This window comes from Ictalurus punctatus, chromosome 27 (genome assembly GCF_001660625.3).
Source record: "Ictalurus punctatus breed USDA103 chromosome 27, Coco_2.0, whole genome shotgun sequence".
Classification (NCBI taxonomy): Eukaryota; Metazoa; Chordata; class Actinopteri; order Siluriformes; family Ictaluridae; genus Ictalurus; species Ictalurus punctatus.
In genome coordinates, this window is record NC_030442.2 from 12,380,548 (window position 1) to 12,403,260 (window position 22,713).

At 41.0% G+C, this 22,713-nt stretch overlaps 1 long non-coding RNA gene across 1 annotated transcript in view; it reads left to right on the forward strand.

Moving 5' to 3' along the window:
- LOC124626433 (uncharacterized) overlaps window positions 1–22,713 on the forward strand; it is a 76,759-nt gene that overhangs the window by 34,464 nt on the left and 19,582 nt on the right. The window contains exon 2 of the long non-coding RNA XR_006981258.2: window positions 21,878–21,953. This is a non-coding gene — a long non-coding RNA (uncharacterized LOC124626433). The remainder of the gene's footprint in view (window positions 1–21,877; window positions 21,954–22,713) is intronic.

Genomic DNA, 22,713 nt, shown 5'->3' on the forward strand with positions numbered 1-22,713 from the left:
GCTTACTTCCTCTCAGAAGAGACAGGGAGTCTGTGTGTATGTCAGTAGGGGGTGCTTAAGAGGATACGAAACACACAGTGTGGAACATACACTTTATTGGAAAGCGATCCATCATGTAAGCACTAAGCATCTGTATACAAACTCCAATTATGCTAATGCTCGGCTCAGTGTGTTTACGTGTGAGGGGAAATGGGCCAGTAGTAGATTTGATATAAGGAGGTTTCAAGAAGTAAGACTATATTTACTCAGTAAATAGAATAGTCAGAGGTACAATCTGAATCAGAATATACAATACAATATATTAATACAATACAACTTAAAGATGTTTTCAGTGATTTAAACAACAAAAAAAAAGACTTTAAAAGATCTTTTTTTTTTTTCTTTTTTTTTTTTTTAAAAGAATTCCAGTCAGTTTATCTCATGATAGCTAATTGACTAGCCATAACAGTGAAGCTTATGAATTTTTATTATTATTTATTTATTTTAAACATGACTTAAAATCCTGCCAGAAAGAAATCCTGCCAGATTAGCTCATGGTAAATAGTTGGTATAGCCTGTGAAGATTTCAAAACATGGCTTCAAAATCCTGTATGAAATCTGGTCAGGTTAGCTCATGTTAGCTAGTTGGCATAATGCTACCACTTGAGATCCTGGAACTTTATGAATATGGCTTTAACATTCTGTCAGAAGTTGTTGGGTTAGATCATATTAGCTAGTATGTTAGCTTTAGCAGTAAATATTATAAACATTCATGAATATGGCTTAATAATTCTGTCAGAAATTGCATCAGGTTAACTCATGGTAGTTAGTTGGCTAGAATTGAAGAGGTTTAGCATTTATGATTGTGACTTACAGTGCTTTTAAAGAAATCCTGTCAGTTTAGCTCATGGTAGCTAGTTTGTTAGTCTTAGGGAATATTATGAACGTTTCTAAACGTGGCATAAAAATCCTGACAGGTTAGCTAATATGACCTAAATCGTGCCAGACATGTTGTCAAGATAATTCCTGTTAGCTAGCTCGCTGGCATTAGCAGTGAATATTCTAACCGTTTATTTACACTAGTTTCAAAATCTATGAAGAAATGCTTATGTTTGAATACCAGTGACATATTTGCTGTTCACTCTCCAGTTGCACCCTTCATTATTATTTCTTCCTGTCGTTTTCTTAACGTGTGCTTCTTTTGTGTGGTTGGAGTTCATGATCCGACATTATTTCTAGTCACTTTCTAAACGAACCTTTACTAAAACATAAACAGTCTTGGTTTCCCACTCACTCGCTTTTGTCCTTCGTACTAGTCGAAAGTGAATGAGTTGTATTTGTATCTTCTCTTCTCTTGGTGTAGCACCGTCGCTGAGTATACTTAACCTTCCTTGCTTCAGCAGAGGACAATGTAGCCACTTGCTGTGCACGTACACTTTTGCCAGAGCCTAAACGCACTTTAATTGCTTCACTGGGAATAATAGCAGTTACCGTGTGTGCGTGCGTGCATGTGCATGAGACTTATTCAGTGAAGTCCATGATAAAATTAGTACATTTGAATCAGACACACAGTAAGGCAAAGTTCACCAGCGATTCTGCTTTGCTTTAGCTCGCTGCTTTTATTCCCTGGTGTTTTAATGCCTCACAAGCAAAGGCTGACGGAAGATTATTGAACCACATGAAGCAGCACTCTTTATTAAGATAGCTGAGACACTTAGAGATTTAGAGTAAAGCTCTTTAGCATGACTCCTCTCAAGCCTTCACTTCCCGCCTGACTAGCAGACTCTAGGGCCTTATTTGCTGATAGTACCGAGTCAAACAAGGCTTCCACTTTAAGCTCTCTCTTTCCTGACATCCTCTAAACCCACCTGACCAATGCACACACGTACGTACACACACACACACACACACTTAAAATGCCCACCCCATAGTCAGCAGCCTTATACCCAACCTAGTATTGATAGCATGAAGCCATTATCAAAATTCTCCATCCATCCATGCATCATGTACACTTTGCTGCAAATTACCGGCCCGGTCGATACGCAGTCAGCACACAGGCCGATCAATAGCTGCAGTAGCAGGGGGAGAGGGGGATCGGGGCATAATGACGAAGCATTGATTTTATAATAACCGCTCGACTTTCAGAAACACTAATTACTCCGTGGCTCTGGATGACACCTCCGCAGAGGGCCTTAAATCAGACACAGCAGCCATCAGCCTTCCTCGTTTACCACTAGGTCCTTAGACCAGCATCAGAACCAGGCAAGGCAGATGATTAGCCCTCAGTGTGAACGTTTCTTCTCAGAGGGAGAAAAGACAGAGAGCATTGATTGAACAGCTTTCACTGAGGATGGATACTATGGACCTGACCGTAACCGCCTTAGAGCGTGAGGGATCAAGCGGGAGAGAGCAGGATGAAAGATTAGAGCAGGGATAAAGCACAATGGCTTGATAGAGAACATCAGTCAGAGGGCAGGAAGGAGACAGATAAAGCCCCAGGATGAGGCCAAGAAGAATTTATCATAGCTGCTATCTAGAATACACATGAAATACAATCACTTTGCTCCAGAAAGCCGTCACTGCTGACAACAGCACACACATCGATGTGTAATCAATACTCATCCCACTGTCTCTACCAGCTGCCTTATTTCGGAGGATTAAATGAATAAGTTAACACTGAGCCAGGCCATGTCAGTTATGCAATCCTGATCGATCTTAAGGCTGTTGCACTGAAGCTGCAGAGATTAAGGATGTAAATTCTAAAGAAACGTGCTACTCTGTGGAAACTTGCACACATTATTGTTTATTTTTTATCGCACATTTCTACGAAGTCAAGGTTATTTTACAATTAGAAAGCAGACACAAATGACACAAATAACACAACACACACACACACACACACAACTCGGGGCCGAGTGTAATAGCTATATGCCATTATGAGAACACATCCAACCAAAAAGCCTAGAGTTGACACTATATGCAAGCCAGAGGTGGTGATTTGAGTGCGAGGGTAAACATTACTACTCCTACTACTACATTACTAATACTTCTGCGGAGTTTGTATATTCTGCCACCACAGCGAGCCACTAAAACCTAGCAGTTTTTCCGAGAGGCGGGAGGTAACCCTCCACCTAAATGAACTGACCACGAAGTTAACGAGAGATTGGAAAATCACTCAACAACCAAGTGGAGAATTACTGTGGAATATCATGGGCTGGGGAACCGATGGCAAAATCAAGCAAACTGCAATATTTGCTTTGGGCCAAGGCGTGTCATGTGATGTCATGTCATCACTTCACGCATTTAGTAAAAGCCCTCTTCGATTCCCATGCATCGAACAGGAGTACAGCTAAAAGGTCTCATTCACCAACAAACATCACTGTGAATGACCGGGCAAAACAGTTTTGTGCAAATGCGACTTCACCAATTCTAGTAGTTTTCTGCTTAAAAAGGAAAGAAAAAAAAACCTCCACAAGGTGCATCGCAACTTTTTTTGGCCGCAACTATCACAAAAAAAAAAAAACCTCATCAAAGTTCACATCATATACGTTCTGAATAATAACAGGTGTAAAGATCAAAGAAGTAGCAAAGAGGACTTGGCAAGGAATTGGCGATCCAAAATGTCTTTTGGTTGTAAATGTTTTCCCATGGCCTGCTGTATAAGCCAGTGGAATTGACTGTACTTTTTTAATTAACTCATTCATCGATCTTCAGTAAACACTTTATCCTGGTCAGGGTCATGATGGATCCAGAGTCCATCATGGAAAAACTGGGCACAAGGTGGGAATACAACATAGATGGGATGGCGGTTCATAGCAGGGTACCATGTGTATATATATTATATGCACCTAGATGCAATTTAGCGTAGTCCACTCATATGCTTTTGGGAGGTGGGAGGAAACCAGGAAGACCTGGAGGAAACCCACGCGGACACGGAGAGACGATTCGAAACTCCTAACTGTAACCCGAGCTCAGGATCAAACTGGGTGTCCTGGAACGGTAAGGCATGCCAACCTGTTTTTGTTTACTGTGCTCCAAAGTTGTTTGGATTGTTGGCCAGAAAAATTAAATAGTATGCAGTTTTCACTATTTATCAAACTAATAACAAGCTTCTGTTTTGGTCTCTAAAGGCCTTTAATGCAGATAAATCAGCCCAGTTTGTGTAAAAAAGTAACTCTCTCTTCTATAAGTATTCCTAGCATACTATAAAAAAAAAGAATAATCAAAATACTTTGCTTTGTATGCTGATCACATAATACTTGCAGCAGAATTGCAACGTTTTTATCCCCCTTGGGAGCATCATGACCCAAGCCTTGCACAGAGAACGGCAAGTTCCACTCTTGGCAATAAGGAACATACCAAATTAGGATAGGAATGCCATAAGGGCTGTGTGTGGATCATTGAATGTGACAGTGTACCGGTGCCCGCCCGTCTCTGTTTACACAGAGGAGTGGGTGAGTGACATGCTGACAAACAATTACCGTGGCCAAAAGCAGCAGGATGCGCTAATTAATGAGAAAAGTGCGTGTCTGGATGTCAGTGTGTGTATGCGCAAGCAAGAGGTAAGAATGCTGACAGGAAATTTTCTTCCTTTATTTATTTATATATTTATTTCGGGTCTGAGCTGGTACACTTGCAGTGTAGATGTTCTGTAGAAAGGATACAGCACAGACAGCTAGTATTGAAATTCTTCTTCTGTAAATGACAGTCCCTATATTTACTTGAATGCCATTGGTTGTTTATGTGACAACGACAAATATACTATGTATGGCAGGATGTATTCATATGAAAAGCCAGAGTTTGCTTTTGAAATGTGTCCTATCTGAAGCCAGTAAGATCAGATGGCACTGCATGTATTACTGCTGTCACCAAGCAATGTGTGATAAATCTATTCAGAGAGAGAATGGCAAAGTGGAGAATGAATAGAGTGGGGAGGAAGATGGAGAGCATAGGAGAAAGCTAGAGTGGAGTAGGGTGAAGAGAGGGAGAGAGAAAAAGATGAGAAGATTTGAAATATGGTGATAGAAATGAAGTATGAAGTATAGAGTGAGAGAGAGAGAGAGAGAGAGAGGGAGAGAGAGAGAAAGAAAGGCTTGAAGTGGTAACCAAAAAGCGAATGACGGAGATATAGAAGTGGAGTGGCGAAAAAAAGAGAGCGACAGAGTGCCCGGGGTCTGATGTTAAGTGTCTTATTATGACTGAATGACTGTTGCAACAGTCAAGTGGCGCTGCTGTCAGTCAACGGCCTCCATTAGAATAAGCATGAGGGGCTCTTGAGGCCCATGCTATCACATTTTAATCCCACATCCCCTATTATCCAGGCTTGCAGGTCAGCACTCCACACAGTCGGAGAAATAAACTCTGCTTCAAGCTTATGATAATTCATCTCTCCTCTCATTTTTGCTTCTCTCCTATCATATTCTATCTTATCTTGGCCTATCCCATCACATTCCATCATATGTTATCCTATCACATGTCTTCCTGTCTCGACTCATCTCATCCCATTCCATCCTATCCTATTCTGTCATGTCCTGTCACATTTTGCCCCGTCCCTTGCATCCCCATCTGGTGCTGTCCTGTACTGTCCTATCCTATCTTATCTCATTCTGTCTCACCCTATTCTATCCTATCCTATCCTATCCTATCCTATCCTATCCTATCCTATCCTATCTCATTCTGTCTCACCCTATTCTATCCTATCTCATCTCATTCTGTCTCACCCTATTCTATCCTATCCTATCCTATCCTATCCTATCCTATCCTATCTCATTCTGTCTCACCCTATTCTATCCTATCTCATTGTCTCATCATATCCTATCCTATCTCATCTCATTCTGTCTCACCCTATCCTATCTCATTGTCTCATCATATCCTATCCTATCTCATCTCATTCTGTCTCACCCTATCCTATCTCATTGTCTCATCATATCCTATCCTATCTCATCTCATTCTGTCTCACCCTGTCCTATTCTATCCTGTCTCATTCTATCTTATCATATCCTATCCTGTCTCACCCTGCCTAATCCTTTCTTATCCTATCCTATCTCATTCTATCTCACCCAATCCTATCCTGTCTCATTCTGTCCTATCCTGTCTTATTCTCTCATCCTAGCCTATCCTATCTCATCCTGTCCTATCCTATCCTATTCTATTCAATCCTATCATATCCCATCTCATTCTTTCTCATTCTATCCGATCTCATTCTGTCCTATCCTATCTCATCTTGTCCTATCCTGTCTCGTTCTGTCTCACCCTATCCTATCTCATTCTGTCTCATCATATCCTATCTCATTCTGTCTCACCCTATTCTTTCCCATCCTATCTCATTCTATCCTGTCCTGTCCTATCCTGTCTCATTCCAGTTTTTATTAATTATGTTTTATCTCTTCTTTGTTTTTGTCCGTAAAGGTTTCAATGATATTAAATTAAATTACTCTGTTAGTACATTTTCCATTTAGATCTCACAGTTAAACGGGGTTGAAGGAAAGGAAGAGGTTAAATCTTTTAACAGCATGTCAGGTGTGAAATATGCCATATATGCATATGTAATACAAGCAGCTGTGAGAAGAGAATGAGGCCTGGATGATCATTCCTGGCTGGTAAAGAAGGACCAACTGAAGTGTTAAATGAGTGTAAAACAGAATCACAAATGAGCCAAAGTGCCTTGGAACTGCCAGGAAAGCATTTATATTCAGAAATCTCTTTAACTCTGCTGACTTCAGTGTTCAGTGTGGAGTGCTGTCAGTGTTTAATGTGGACTCTGGCCCCAAGGCTGGCCATGTTGAGCCATGCCAGCTGACGATGCCCTTCATTTTGCCCCTCTTTCATCCATTATAACAGGCCTCAGCCTCAGTGGGGCTCCTGATGCTGCCAGGCTACTTCTCTGTTTCTAAGGAGACTGTTGCCATGGCATCGATTATGGGCTGTGTAGAGAAAGCCCCTACTGTTCTAATGGCACCATTTACTATTCTCGTGTTCTTTCTCTCTTTTCCTGTCTGTCTCTCTCTCTCTCTCTCTCTCTCTCTCTCTGGAGATGTATTATGGTTTCAGAACTAATTTGGTAAATGAAATCTCATGGCTTTTTTCCCTGCTCTGTGCAGTTCTTATGGTAATGTTGCCCTGACAGTAGTCCTGTTGCTATTTCGTGGACGTTTATGACTCTGGCACTGCTAACAGCAGCTGTAGCAGTAATGCTAATGTCACATGACTGCTGGCACGATTAGGCTTAAATGTAGATAAGTTAGAATTGATGTTGTACTCTATGGAACACTGTTCTGGCAGGTTGCTTTGCATCGTGCATCATGTTTAGCAGTGGACAGAAACATCAGAAATAAGCTCCTAGCGGGAGACATAACGAACCTCGATCAAGCATCATAGCAGGATTTTAATCAATGAGCCTGTCCCAATGGGGAGACCTGTCCCTGGCATGAGAAACAGAGAGAGATGGAGATTGAGATGGAGCAATACGTGGATAGACAGAGGAGGGGTAAGGTAGTGAGTGGGGCCACTGTTGAGGGCAGATGTATTTATCTGGGTAATGATAGTCATCTGGTGCTCTGTGGCCAAGCCCTGCATGCCTGTGACAATGATGTAGAGTGCTACCTGTGTGTGTGTGTGTGTGTGTGTGTGTGTGTGTGTGTGTGTGTGTGTGTGTGTGTGTGTGTGTGTGTGTGCGTGCACTGTCCCCGTGGTGCTCATTAAGCTGCCAGAGATTGCCTTCTGCCCCCCTCACCCTCTTCGTTCCTCCCCTCCCCACGCTCCCTACAGGGCCCCCAAAGTGCCTTTTATTAATTCATAAAAACACACTGCCCAAGTGATCCAGTCTGATAGACAGTGAAGCGGAGGGGTGGGTGTCTGAGGGAGGCAGTGAGGGAGGGGAGTGATGAGATGAGATGGTCGGGAGGTTCTTGTCTGAACGCACCCTCCCACATACACACATGCACATAAATCCAGTACTAGCAAACCGTCCAAGAAAAAAAAACAAACAAGAGGATTACAGAAGGAAAAAAAGATGCACAAACAGCCGCCACTGCAGTTTCCCTCAGGCTGAGAATAGAGCGACAGCTAACACGCCAAGTGACAACTCAGTTCACCCCCCCTCCTCAGTCTTGACATTTCTCTGCTGTACACATTTGCAGTGTGTGGGTGTGCGTATGTCTACGGTGTGTGTTGGCTGGCAGAGTAAAAAGCATGACTACTTTTATCAAGGCTTAACAGATTTTCCCCCCCAAGATCAGTAGGGGTCAGACAGAGAGGGCTATGCTCTTTCTCTCTCTCTCGCTCTTTCTCTCTCTCGCTCGCTCGCTCGCTCTCTCTCTCTCTCTCATTTCATCTCTCTCAGGAGAGACAGAGAGAGAGGAACAAGGCCATGATATGGATTGGTGCAATTGAATTAAAAACATTAGTGGTCGGCTGAAGGGATGGATTCTGATGACGGTACCGGGGGAGAGACAGGAGCAAATGGGTTTAGCTGCAGGGGCCCTGAAAGCCAAGGCTAATGGATCAGAGAAATAGAGAGATGGTAGCAGCCACAAAGCCACATATTAAGCATCATTATAGCAAGCTCCATAAAAATGCGACCCTCGGGGTTAGAGTGAACGGAGAGGGGAGGAAAAGAGAGACACATGGAAAAAAGGGAAATAGGAGTACGGACTGGTTCATGCCAGTCCAAAGGTTTACAGGTTTACCATGCTATAGGTTTTATTTCATCTTTAATTTCACATTTGTAAATCATTGCATTTCGATCAGCGGCTAGCATCCTAGATCATGCACACATTCAGAAGGTCCCTTGTTTTGTCCAAGTTTAAGGGCAGCGTGTATACTTTCTTGATGAAAACAATCCCAAATTCACTTTTCTTGAAAGCGAGGAGTCGTTTACAATTTTAAGTGAAAGGCTTGTCTCATAATTAACAGTCATAATAGTGTGGTTAAAATGAGCTAACAAACCTGTAAGGAATTAAACATGACTGGAATTTCTTATAGGAAATAATCATCAGTAGGGTGTTATCCCGAAGCTGATTATTTTCCGCAACAGCACACCCTGAAGGGTTTGATTCCTCTTTTATACCACAGCGCAGTTGAATTCTTGAATCTGATTGGTCAGAAGGTGTGCGTTATTTTTGAATAACAGCACAGCTCAGACAGTGGTTCCAGTTGTAACGTGAACGAAAGGTTTACATTAACGTGTTCATTGTAATACGTTATTGTTTCTATAGTAACAGCTCATACTGTGCGTCATGCCGTATTACACCTCCACTGGTGTGCAATCTTTCCGTATAACGGCACGGTTTGGAAGGTGTTATTCCTGTCATCCCACAGCAGTTTGGCAGTTTATTTACTAAAGAATGACACCTCATACTTTTGCTCCTTTTATAGTTATAATTAATGTGCAGTGTTCATGAAACAGTCATTCTCTCAGCAGCCTTTCTTTTTTTCACTCTCTTGAAGTTAGACAACTTGCCACGTTACCAAGAAACTAGAAAAGCATCCATTCAGAGGATGATCCTGTGTTGGAAAACATCTGGGTGGTACAAAGCACCGACACTGGAGACTCCTTCCAAAAATGTTAAATAAACATCTCGTTACAGAAACATATTACGAAACCATATTACTAAGGAAGTAGATATTTTGATTTGAGTACGCTGTACGTAAGGGTGAATTTGGAGATGAACCTCGTGCGCAGGTCTTTGCAGGTCGTTTCATTCGGTCTCTGTGGCACCGCTTGTTTAGTTGCAGTGATAAAGTGTGTGTGGGGTGCGCAAGAGCACGTGTGCTTGTTTTGCTGGTTTGGCTGGCATGACTGGCCAAGCACCGCAAATGGAAGGCCGGTTTTAATTGGGCACAGACGCCTGGTACATAAATGCTGTTTCCTAATGTTTGTCTATGAATTTAATGACTTGGTATAATTGCCCTATTTATCTGTGTAATACACTACTGAATGCACCCAGAGCAATTCAAGCTATTTTTCTGATTATGAATGTAATTAGAGGGACACGGGTGCCTTACTTTTCATTTGCTGGTTTAGTGTTTAATTTGCTGCCTTTGAATTGTGTTTCCTGTATTGTACACGGTACTTCCTGCTTTCTGTCTCTGCTTCTGTCTGTCTTTTAGATTGTCTTATTGTCAATGTAAGGCATCAACAAGCCCCTCTCCTTATCCACTGTTAGTTAACAGCATAGGTGATTACTAAACTACGTTTTTTTTTTTGTTGTTTTAAGTATATTAACGTATCTCCTTGCTCGTTCATAGCTATCATGTCCGAATGAAGTATGTAGTTCTTGAAGATGATTTTCCAAAGAAGAGAGATGGATGTGAGAAGGCATTTCTTGTGTTTCTAATCTGCTGGATCATTTAATGATCTCCAGAATGACCAAAGTGCCTCATCACTGAATCAGTTTATATCACTTCATGTATTAATTTTAGATTGTTTTTGGCTCGGCTACTGCAATTCTTGATGACCAGCTTGCACTATAAACCACTGCAGATGATCCAGAATGCAACACTCTTCAATCAAATTAAGCAAGTGCATGTTATCTCACCTTATATCACTTCATTGGCTTCCTGCACACTTTCTGTTGGAGGTGTGCACTGAATTGTGTTTCATTTTTATCCTACTCCTGCCACAGTCTCTCAGAAAGTTGAACAAACCCAGCCATTCCTGCAGTTCTTACTTATGTCTGTACCTGTCCATGACCAGGGCAGTGGTGGCTTGACTGTTAAGGCTCTGGGTCACTGATCAAAAGGTCGGGGGTTCAAACCCCAGCACTGCCAAGTTGCCACTGTTGGGCCCTTGAGCAAGGCCCTTAAACCTCTCTGCTCCAGGGGCACTGTATCATGGGTGACCCCACGCTCTGACCCCAGCTTCCTGGCATCCTGGGGTATGCGAAGAAAAGAATTTCACTATGCTGTAATGTATATGCGACCAATAAAGACTCATTATCAAAACAATTAGTCAGTTAAACCACAGTGACATTGAAGCATTTACTATAGATGAATGTAAGAACCTGATAAGTATATTGTGCAGCGCTGAGTGACAAATCTGCCATGTCCAATACACTCTTATGTTAATAAAAATGGCCTTTTTTTGTTCCGCTTCATGTCTGACCGCCTGCTACCACCTGCATCCCAGTCCTTATGAACATCACTAGTCCCTCTCCATATAATAGATACTCATCAACTTTTATTCTGGGCCATTCCTGAAAGTTGGGAGGTCATAGAAGTGCTGAATTTTAAGTAAATTACCAAGATTTATTTCACATGAACTACCTCAGCTTTTCTAAGCATTGCTGTGTGTGTGTGTGTGTGTGTGTGTGTGTGTGTGTGTGTGTGTGTGTGTGTGTATGTATCTAGATATCAAGATGTGTTCTTTGCCATGGATTTTACTTCTGAGGTATGTCATTGTTCCTTGCAGTCAATCAAATGACACTCTTATTGTTATTAGTGTGTGTGTGTGTGTGTATGTACATTTTATATATATATATATATAATATATATATATATATAACACACTGTATTAGGTTAGTGGTGGCAGTAGTATTAGTAATGAAAAGAAAATACACCACATGGCCAAATGTTTGGGGACACCTGACCATCACACCCATATGTAGGCCTTCCACAAACATTTGCCACAGAGTTGCACAGGATTGTCTAGAATGTCTTTGTATGCTGTAGCATTAAGATTTCCCTTCACTGGAACTAAGAAGCCCAAACCTGTTCCCGCATGACAATGCCCCTTTGCACAAAGCGAGCTCCATGAACACATGGTTTGCCAAGGCTGGAGTGGAAGAACTCGAGTGATCTCTTGGGCCTGAATGGACAGATTCCCACAGGTATGCGCCAAAGTCTAGTAGAAAGCCTTCTCAGAAGATTGGAGGTTATTATAACAGCAGAGTGGGACTAAATGTGGAATGGGATGTTCAGAAAGCACGTACGGGTTTGATGGTCAGGTGTCCACAAACTTTTGAGCATGTATCTCCATGTATATACTCCACATACTCCATGTATGTAGATGTTATTGGTGTTTGCAGCACTCACTCCTGAGTACTTTACACTTTTCCCTAACTCTATGTTCTTCCTAAAACAAGGCCAGTCAGTTGGTTGAGACCTTGTTCTGCAGCATGTTTATTAGTGTCCGCTCTCTGGATTCTTCAGTTGTGTTCATTCGGGCCTTTTATGGCATTCCTTTATTTCCAAAAGTCTATCTGTACACGTTGACATATTTTGTAATCACTGGATTGTGACCTTTTTTTTTTGCACTTTGGCCCAGAAGCTTCTTGCACTCATTCATATTTCTTGTTGCTCAATGGTGTAGGACAGCTGATACTCTCTGACTAATACTGTAAAGACAGCTAAGACAGATAATGCCCAGACTTCACAGGGGATTGGAGCCAGGGACATCTGTGTCCTCACACCTAGTGACATAAACACAGTGTACTGCAAGCGCATGACTCTAAACTGTTTTAGATGTCTGGCGCCTCTTGTCTTATGGCCCTAACCTGTCATCAGAACATACCCCAAACCATCTGTTCATGTTTTATTACTTAACATTGTTCAAATGTCCCCCTGCTCCCCTCCTCACCGCCTGCCCCATCTTCCTTTTCAAAGTGTGTGTAAGAGAGAAAGCAGCCTGTGTGGGCGGTTAACGCAGCAGCGCAATCAACACTTTCTTTGTCGCTCCGTCTCACCCCTTTGATGTCATTCTCTTCGTCCTTTTCACAAAGCATTTTTTATAAAATGTCTAGCCATTAGAGAAATACGCCCACATATGCCCCCCAACACATACACGTTACACAAAACTGGCAGTGTGGGTGTATGCATATGCTCATTTGTGTATGTTTGTGTGTGTGTGTCAGAGAGGGATGACATGGATGCCATGTGTGTGATGCTAAAATGGGTAAAGAGAAAAATAGAAAGAGAAGGTCATAAGAGGAGGTGCAACATAATTCAACTCGATGTTGCAGTAAATGTCAAGTAATGTGCTTTTCCTGCCTCCCCGGTGATGCAGACTGCCCCAAGCCTGCCCTTCTCTCTCTCTCTCTCTCTCACTCTCCTGATCTCTCTCTCTCTCTCTCTCTCTCTCTCTCTCTCTCTCTCTCTCTCTCTCTCTCTCTCTCTCTCTCTGAGAATGTGTGTGATTGTAATGTTAGTGTCAAGGTGAAGGATTCAAGCAGCCACCCGACAGAATGACATCAGTAACTATGTGAGTGTGTGTATACTGTATGTGTATATACACTACACACATATACACACACAGTACAAATTGAAGAGAAACAAGACATTTCAGACAAAAATCCTTCATTATCTGTGCAAGCAAAGAGCTTCTATAGTTGTAGGACATGAATTGGACTGATAATCGCAATGGTTGATGATGTAGTAGTTTAATTTGCATGAAAATATTTGCGCAGTTTGCATTAAACAGTAATTACCAGCTGCGTGCTTCATGCAACTAGCTGATTATATAGTCCGAGCTTATTTCCTAGCAGAAAGGAAATCTCCTTTTTACATCAAACGTATTTATATTTAGGACTTCCCTTCTCCAGACCGACATGATCAAGCAGCCTAAGTGCTCTTAGTCTCACACCCAGGTGTCTCAGATCTCTAGTGTGTGATTCCCTGGCTCTATGTGTGTTTTTATTACAGTACATTAAACATCCAGCCGTGTTTCACCAACGTTAACCCCCTTTCAAATGGGCTTTTTCCTAAATAAGGACATAATAGCAATTAACCTACTGAATATGGATCTTGGGATCAATTAATAGGCTGTTTTAATGAGCTCCAGAATATGACCAAGGTAATAAAATGCTCAAATCCAGTGTTATCATTACTGTCATCAGTTGTGAAAAGTGATTAAAATCTATGCGTATATTGATTGTAACGTCTGGCAGCATATCCTCTTCATTGATTGGCAATTTATTTTACAAAGTGGAATTTATTTTACCAAATGGAGATAGATGCACATTAAGAAGTGATTTGTGAGTGCAAATACTGAACAGATTTAGTGTGATTTAATTAATGCGCACGCTCAACAGAAGCCTGCATCAAAGTAATGACGGAGTAATGGAATTGCCAAATCGCTGTAAAGTGTAATAAGATTGTATTATTTTCAGCGAAGATTTATTCCGTCCACTTTAAAGCTAAATCGAATTGGCAATATGATACATAAGCACTAAAACATGACAGAGTGTGCTGTTATGAGAAAATAATATAGAGTAGTATATAAACGTTTGTTCTCACCTGACCCATATGTGCTTTTTGGACACCCCATGGACAGATTTATTCCCCCTTTACTGTTATTATAATCTCCACTCTTCTGGGAAAGCTTTTCACTAGATTTTGGAGCGTAGCTTTGGGGATTTGCACGTTCAGCCACAAGAGCAGTGAGGTCAGGTGCTGATGTTGAGGTGAGGAGGCCTCGCATACAGTCTGCATTTCAGTTCATCCCTAAGGTGTACAGTGAATTTGAGGTCAGGGCTCTGTGCATTACACAAGATCTTCCACTTCAACCTTGGCAAACCATGTCTTAATGGAGCTTGCTTATTGCACATGGGCATCGTGATGCTAGAATAGGTTTGAACCCCTTGTTTCCAGTGAAGGGAAATTGTAATGCTACAGCATACAGAGACATTCGTGTGCTTCCAGCTTTGTGGCACCAGTTTGGGGAAGAACCACATATGGGTGTGATGGTCAAGTGTCCACATACATTTGGCAAGATAGTGTAAGATTGAGTGGTGTGATTCTGCCCAAAGTGAAGTAGAGTTATTTTCCTATAACAGCATATCCCAGAATGCTTTACTTCTCTTATACCACAGCAATTTTCCAACGATTGTTAACAAACAACGCTTCATGCTTTTAAGCATTTAATGTTGGAGAAATGTCCAAGAGACAAGTCCGTTCCTGTTATCACTTATAAGCCCTTGCCAACCTCTCATTTTCTCTCTCTTCAAGTTAATATGGAAAAAAACCCCAAAGTTTGTCACGTTACTGAGAATCCACAGAGCACAAAGATCTCTGTACAGAATACTCTGACAATGGACACTGGATACTTCCTCCATGAATGTCTCCTTCCAGAACGTTCCACTATATGAACATCTAGATATTATTATTTGTTGAATAATAACACTATGCACGATGCACTTTTTCTGAGATTATCACGTCAGTAATTTTATAATGATTGCAAAACTCAGATTGGAAGCAGATGATTGTATGCTGCAATTTTAAAAATAATTTTTCTTTTCAGTGTTAAATAATTCCTTTTTTTGTAGACAGTAAATATAAGTATCATTACATTTACAGTTTAAAGAATTTCACCGTTTTTTTTAGAATGCAACACTACTGTTTTGGTAGTTTATTAGCAAAAACTACAGTATACTATCATAATACAGATCATCTATCATAGAAATTATCAGGCATTATTTGATATGATATTTTTGCCATGTTGTCCACCTCTATTTGGGACACATCTAGACAAATAATAGGCTACTAATTCATACCTTCTTTTCTGGCAAAAACATCTCTGTTGTGCATGATCACTCTCTGTCTCTCTCTGTCATGTGCTTCTTGTGGAAAATTGAAGCCTGAGACTGCATACTTTCACTCCTTCATCCACACCCCCCTCCTTCACTCATTTCTCATTATCCCTCCAGTGCCAGAGAGAGAGAGAGATGGAGTGAAAGAGAGAGACCATCAGAGAGGGAGGGAGGGAGAGAGAGGGAGCTGAGCAGAGCAATGAGCGACTGGAATTCATTAAGGACAAATGATTGCAAACTCGGTGAGACGATGGCTGATTTAATCATGATTGAGCACTCGGCTGCCAGAGAACAGGAGGGGAAGTATGGGCTTACGTGGTAGGACAGGGGACATGCAGTAGGTTGAGACTTTCTTCCTGGCTATCGGATGTGTTTATACAGATTTAAGCGTGAACTCAATACTAAAGGATTTGAAGAGATTTGAACTTGATGGATCAATGCTTGTATTTTCTTTCATTCATTCATCCTCAATAACTGCTTTATCCTGCTCACAGTTGAGGTGGATCACAGGAATTCCTAGGTGTGAGGGTGTGCTGTATGAGACGGGAGTCTACAATATCTCAGAGCTCCTCACACACATTCATTCACTCATTCAGTCACATCTAGTGGCAATTTAGTGTAGCCAGTCGAGGATGAAACCAACGCAGAGACGGACATGTGAACCATGGACCGTGGAACTGTGAGGCTACAACACTACATATTTTGATATGTTATTTTGACATATTTCTCTTTTTGAGAAGAAATGATTCTCAAAGGTTTCTCTCTGCATGGTCCTTTAAGACTTCTATTTTGCTAAAAACCTTTAAAGACAAGAGTTTTTTTTTTTAATCAATGGTTTTGTCTTTTAAAGTTAAGTTTTTATGTTTTGTTTTATTCTTTTATTTCATCGTATTCATATTTTATTCCATTTCTATTTGGGTTTAGTTGAAATAGTATACAACATTTTGGGCGACAATCGTTGTCTTTTCAAAGTGCTATATAAAAAAGGTGACTTGACTTGACCTGGCGTGTACAAAGATGTCCCATCATCAGATCCTGTCTCTCAGCTCTCCTCTCCTGCTTTAACAGGTGACAATCAGAACAAATGGCCAGTCAAAGCCACGGATCTGACAAGGGCTGCCAGCCTGATTGCATCCCAAAGCAAGTGCTCTGAACTGACAATTACTAGCTATGGCATGGGTACTCGCTTCAAATTGTGTATGAGTGTGTATTTGTGTATGTCTGCGGTCTCCTTTTATAGTCCTATGCCAAGAAAGCAAGTTTTGGCTTCTAAACAAAAGCTCTGGAACACAGCATCTCAAATTGGAAGTCTCATCCCGAAGCCAAAAACAGCTTAGGGCCACTCTCTCACACAAACACACCAGGCCTTGGCCAGAGCTGGAGTATTGAAAACAACTGCCAGATTGGGAGTCTTTCTTTTAGATGGTGTTCTACACCCATACACATGAGCTTACTGAATGTTTTTTTTTATGAACTTAATGCCAAGTTTCTTTCCATTCTGTGTTTGTTATGAGAGCTTTAAAACAGAATAAAATAGACTGACTGCCTGTTTTTTTTTTATTTATGTATTTATTTTTTATATCGTGACACCAACATGTGTTGATCAGGTCAGTGTAATTACAGCCCGAATGTAATTACAGCCCTAAATCAGTGCTCTGTATACTATGTATCCATGACAACAATCATAAATATAGCTGTAAGCTAAGCTTAATTTTACACTTCATTATTGTGTGTGTTAATATTGGAATTTAACTATTAATAGTAATTAAGCAGAAATGAATGTTTGTAGGACATACAGTGCAGGGGAATAGATGAATTAAAAGTAATAAGATCGAAACAAGGTGGAGAGGTAATCACAGATGTAATCCCTTGGAGATGTAATCACAACAACAGTCATACCATGGAATGCTAAAGAAAATGGCTATAGTTGTTTTTTTTTTAATCATTTTAATAATCTCTATCTACAGATCATGCGGCTGATGTGTTTGAGTTGTTTTCTGGTCTGTTGACTATGTAGAAAAGACTAGGTAGCTAAAAGTGAACTATTGAAAACACATTCAGAGGTTGTGATCGGAGGGTTCAGGCGCATTCACCATCTGTCATTTCCTGTAAGTCCAGCACCCAGTGACTTCAAAAAAAAACAACACACACACACTGCAGGGCTAAACCCCTCTGTCTTTAAAAGATAAAAACACATTAATATTAGGGTTTATTTTTAGCATCCAGATCCGATTATTCGCTGTTAACAAATCCCCCCCCCCGGATTTGATCACGATTTGGCTGGATATTTTCGCCCAATAGTGTTAGAACGTTTCTGTTTACCATCTTTGCTATTTGGAGGAAAAGCTGCATCAAGCTGTTTCTCTGCCTTTGTGGGTATTAGTTTGTTCCACATCAGTCTTATTATCCGATCGATTAACTATAATGTACCCTAATAATCACATTGTCAGGCTATTGATAGATCTTAATTTTAAGCCCTCCCAGACATTATCACTGTTGTCTGAGCCTACAGTGGGCACTGGTTCACTGAAACTGGACAGTTAAAGATTCGAAAAAGACCAATGTTTTTTTTCCAATCATCAACTGTCCAGTTTGAGTGAGCCTGTCCCCTACTGTAGCCTCAGATTATCGTTGTTGGCTGATAGGAGTGGAATCTGATGTGGTCTTCTGCTGTTGTAGCCCATATGCATCATTATGCAGCGTGTTGCATGTTTTGAGATGCTTTTCTGCTCAGTACAGGTGTAAAGAGTGGTTATTGGAGTTACTGTAGGCTTCTTGTCAGCTTGAACCAGTTTGGCCACTGTCCTTATTCTCCTCTCCTCTCTGCTCATTAACAAGTCAGTTCCACCCACAGAAACACTGCTCGCTGGATGTTTTTCCCCCCCGACACCATTCTGTGTAAACTCTGGAGAATGTTGTGCATGAAAATCCTAGGGGCTTCTGAAATAATACCAGACTGGTACTAACAACCATGCCATGGTCAACGTCAGTGAGAATACATTTTTCGCAATTCCGATGTTGGATTTGAGCATTAACTGAAGCGGCATCATTTTATGCATTGTGCTGCTACGACATGACATGATTGCATGATGGATTGAATAATTGCATGACTTGTAAGAATGGGGTGGCTGTGCCTCAGGTAGTAGAGCTGGTTGTTCACTAATCGCAGCCTTGGCAGTTCGATTCCCGGCCCCTCCACATGCCGAAGTGTCCTTGGGTAAAATGCTGAACCCCAAATTGTTCCTGTGAGTGAATGGATGAATGCGAAACAGTGTAAAGCGCTTAAAAAAGGTGCTATATAAGTACAGACTGTTTACCAGTTATGAGGGTTAATGTGTTCCTATTAAAGTGGCCAGTCAGTGTATATACAAATTGCATTCAAATTTATTTGTTTAGCGCTTTTAATAATGGACACTGTCACAAAGCAGCTTTACAGAAATGTATCAATTCCGGATATAAACGTATTTATAAATTTATACCTAATGAGCAAGCCACCTTCATGTGGGTGACAACAGACTGACAACAGCGATTTTCAATCTATAATTATATACTATAATTATACTATGTATATATACAATCTATAATTATATACTATAATTATACTATGTATATATACAATCTATAATTATATACTATATAGTCAAAAAGTGCAATTGTGTAACCAGGAACCTATGAGCTTATGAACAATTTATAGTATGAATATGAGCATCAGAGTCATTTCTGAATTCATTATAGTTTTAACTTGGAGTCTATTTTTTGGTTATCAGCTGTTCAATGATGGAGACTTGAGCGTAAAGCTGTTTGTAGCGATTGCAATCCTAAGACTATCCAAGGAAGCAAATTTGCCTCTTTTTGCTTCTCTAATCTGCCTCTCTGCACCTCTGATCGGAGTTTTACATTCCTTTTTGGACAGGTTATGACTTTTTAAACATGAACAGCAAATAAAGAGGCCCTGAGAGAGAACCCGGCTCTGATTTGGCCCGGTGGCAGATGTTTAAGTGTAAATGTAGCTGGCGTTAAACCGGGCTGCAAATAGTAGGTCCCTTGTTGCTAATGAGAGGCTTTAGAGGGAGAAGAGCCAGGCATTGCTGAAAGGCCTTAAACCGCTCTGCTGCTAAGAAGTATTCACTGAAGCAGGGGATCTTATTTTCACACCCCGGACAAACATGACCCCTGTGTATGTGTATGCGTCTGTGTGCGTGTGTGTGTGTGTGTGTGTGTGTGTGCCAGATATCTTTCGTTCAGCACGACCTAAGCAGATTTCTGGGATGATGAGCAGGGTCTGGCTTTTACCCAGCATGCTACTGTGTGTGTGTGTGTGTGTGTGTGTGTGTGTGTGTGTGTGTTTGTTGGTTTACGTTCTGTGATGACAGTGAAGTGATATTAGATAGTGTGTTTATAAAGGGCTTACAATCAACTGGCCATTAATTCATGTTGCTTACCTCCTCGAGTGTCTGCCTCCCAGACAGTGCAGTGTTACACTGTGTCTGTGTGAGCTGCAAAGTAATGAGGGCTTGGCTTATTAATGGAGTCTACAGGACCTGATGGAAACCTGCTGAGCAGCCTTTTTTGGGTCCCTCACGGCAGAGATAATGTTCAGAGCAGCCAGGCTTTCACATGCCACATCAGCAGCTCTTGACAATTAGTCTTTTAGTACGAATGAGAGATGAGTGAGTTTACTTTAGAACTATACTCATCTTTTGAGAGCGTCAGTGTGTGTGTGTGTGAGAGAGAGAGAGAGAGAGAGAGAGAGAGAGAGAGAGAGAGAGGGAGTGGGAGTGTGCGCGCACGTGCTGATGCTATTCCTGTAACCCCACATGGCACTGTAGATGGTGTGAGCAGGTATTTAAGAATGGTGGAATTTCTCTGTTGGAGGGTGTGACGAAATGGAGGTGGTGAAATTTTGATCAGAGAGAGAAGCACTCATCACTCTCAGCATGACCGGTTATCACCTTTCACTTCGCTAATGGCACGCCTTGCTCTGCTCTTTCTCCTTCTCTTTTTCTCAACACATACTATATACAATTAAAGATAAATAGAGTGATGAGCAGTATTTAAAATTTTGTAATACTTTGTCATTTGTATTTTATGCAATAAATAGGAAAAAAATCTGTATTGTCACTAAGGTAAAATCCTCAAGTGTTCTAGCTTTCATAAATGGCCCAATTTAAAATATTTTCTGAAAGGGAAACATTTTTATACTAGAGATCTACATATACACACCAGCTAAACCCAAAGGCTAGCTAAGAGTAAACTCTAGCTAAGCCCAAAGGCTAGCTTAGAATAAAGGCTAGCTAAAACTAAAGGCTAGCTAAGCCTAGAGGCTAGCTAAGCCCAAAAGCTAGCTAAGACTAAAGGCTAGCTAAGAGTAAACACTAGCTAAGACTAAAGGCTAGTTAAGAGTAAACACTAGCTAAGACTAAAGGCTAGTTAAGCCCAAAGTCTAGCTAAGACTAAAGGCTAGCTAAGAATAAAGGCAAGTGTGTGGAAAAATCCCTCCAAACAAAGTCAAAAAAACTTCCAGAGACCACGGGTTATGGATGGCAAAAGAAATTACACTTTATTTAAAACAAATCAAGTGATACCTCTGCAGACAGTCTAAATTATGCAAACACACACATGCCCTTTTATACCTTTTTGCAACAGTGAGCTTATCTTAGGTGGGGTTTTACCTTTTTCCCATTAAAAAACCGACCAATCTTCTTCGCCACAGTAAATTATTTATGTCCATATGATATCTTAGATTTGTGGCACATGCGTAGTTAATTGTGTTTTAGAAAGGCTTTATAGGGCCAAAGGGTTTTTTTTTTTTTTTTTTTTTTTTTAAACTTTGCCCCTTCTGTGGTTTTAGATTATGCTTCTAAATATTGATTATACATACAGATTATGCTTGTTAACTCATATTGACTATTAGATTATGCTTTCAGATTATGCTTCCAAGTATTGATTCTAAGGGTTCGTAACACATATTGATTATACTTTATTAACTTATCCAAATGTTAGTTACATATATTGATTACCCTTTATCAATATATTTTATACTAGCTAGGACAAAAGCCTGGCTAAGACTAAAGGCTAGCTAAAACCAGTGGCTAGCTAAGACTAGTGGCTAGCTAAGAATAAGGGTAAGATAAAGGCAATTTAAGACCAAAGGTTAGCTAAAACTAAAAGCTATTTATTACCAAAGGTTAGTGAAGACTGAAGACAAGCTAAGAACAAAGGCTTGGTAACGTAACTGGGTCATTCCAATGTTCCGAGAGTCTTAGCTCCCCAGTTCAATATTCAGTTAACACACATTAAATGGTAATTTTTTTTTCACAGAACATTCTCTCCTTTTCCCTCATCTTGTCTGTTCTGTCTTCTACTTGTCTCAGATCTCTGGCAGGACAGGATTCTGGCTGCTGCTGAAGGAAACATGAAGAGCACATTCTCTGTCTTGCTGTCGTCCAGGTACGTGCTGTTCTGTCCCATGCACACATGCGCTCTCTCTCTCACACACACATGCTTGCTGACACATTAGGAATCTCTTTTTAACGACCAGACATGTTTAGCATCTGATAATCTACGCATCTCCACCTTAGGTGGGTGGGGGAGCTATTTTTATTCCTCCTTAAACCTAGTGGGGTTGTGGTTTTAGCAAGGCTAATAGCTTTTGGTGGGTCAGTAAATAACTACTGCGCTTAAGTGCCACATTAAAAGCAAGCTTCTATGTCTGTAGTAGGGATGTGGGAAGATGAATTGGAACTGTGGGAATGTCAGGCTGTTTTGACACGTTTAAATGTGTCAGAGCTTAAACCCCACCTCGTCTCCTCCCCCCATCTGGCCTGGGTGTATTTCGAGACCACTTATCAGGGTTGACACCGGATCCACCACTGGTCTGGGACAGATTGTGACGAGACCAGCGAGGAGGAGCTGTGGAGTAGGCTTGAGTGTTCGGATGAATTAAAGCAATGTCAACACATTCATTCTGACAGACTTTTATTTCAGCAGCTTCATCACTCTACATAGTGCAGCACTGCACTTTACTCTCAGAGCAGTCATATGAGACACACACGCACACACGCACACTCTCTAATGTGTTTATGGGATAATGTGTCCTGTCATATTGTAAAGGAACAGACTGCATAGTGAGCTCATACACACAGTACACACACAAATGTGTTTATGGGATAATGTTTCCCATGTTGCAGAAAGGTAGGACATTAAGCAT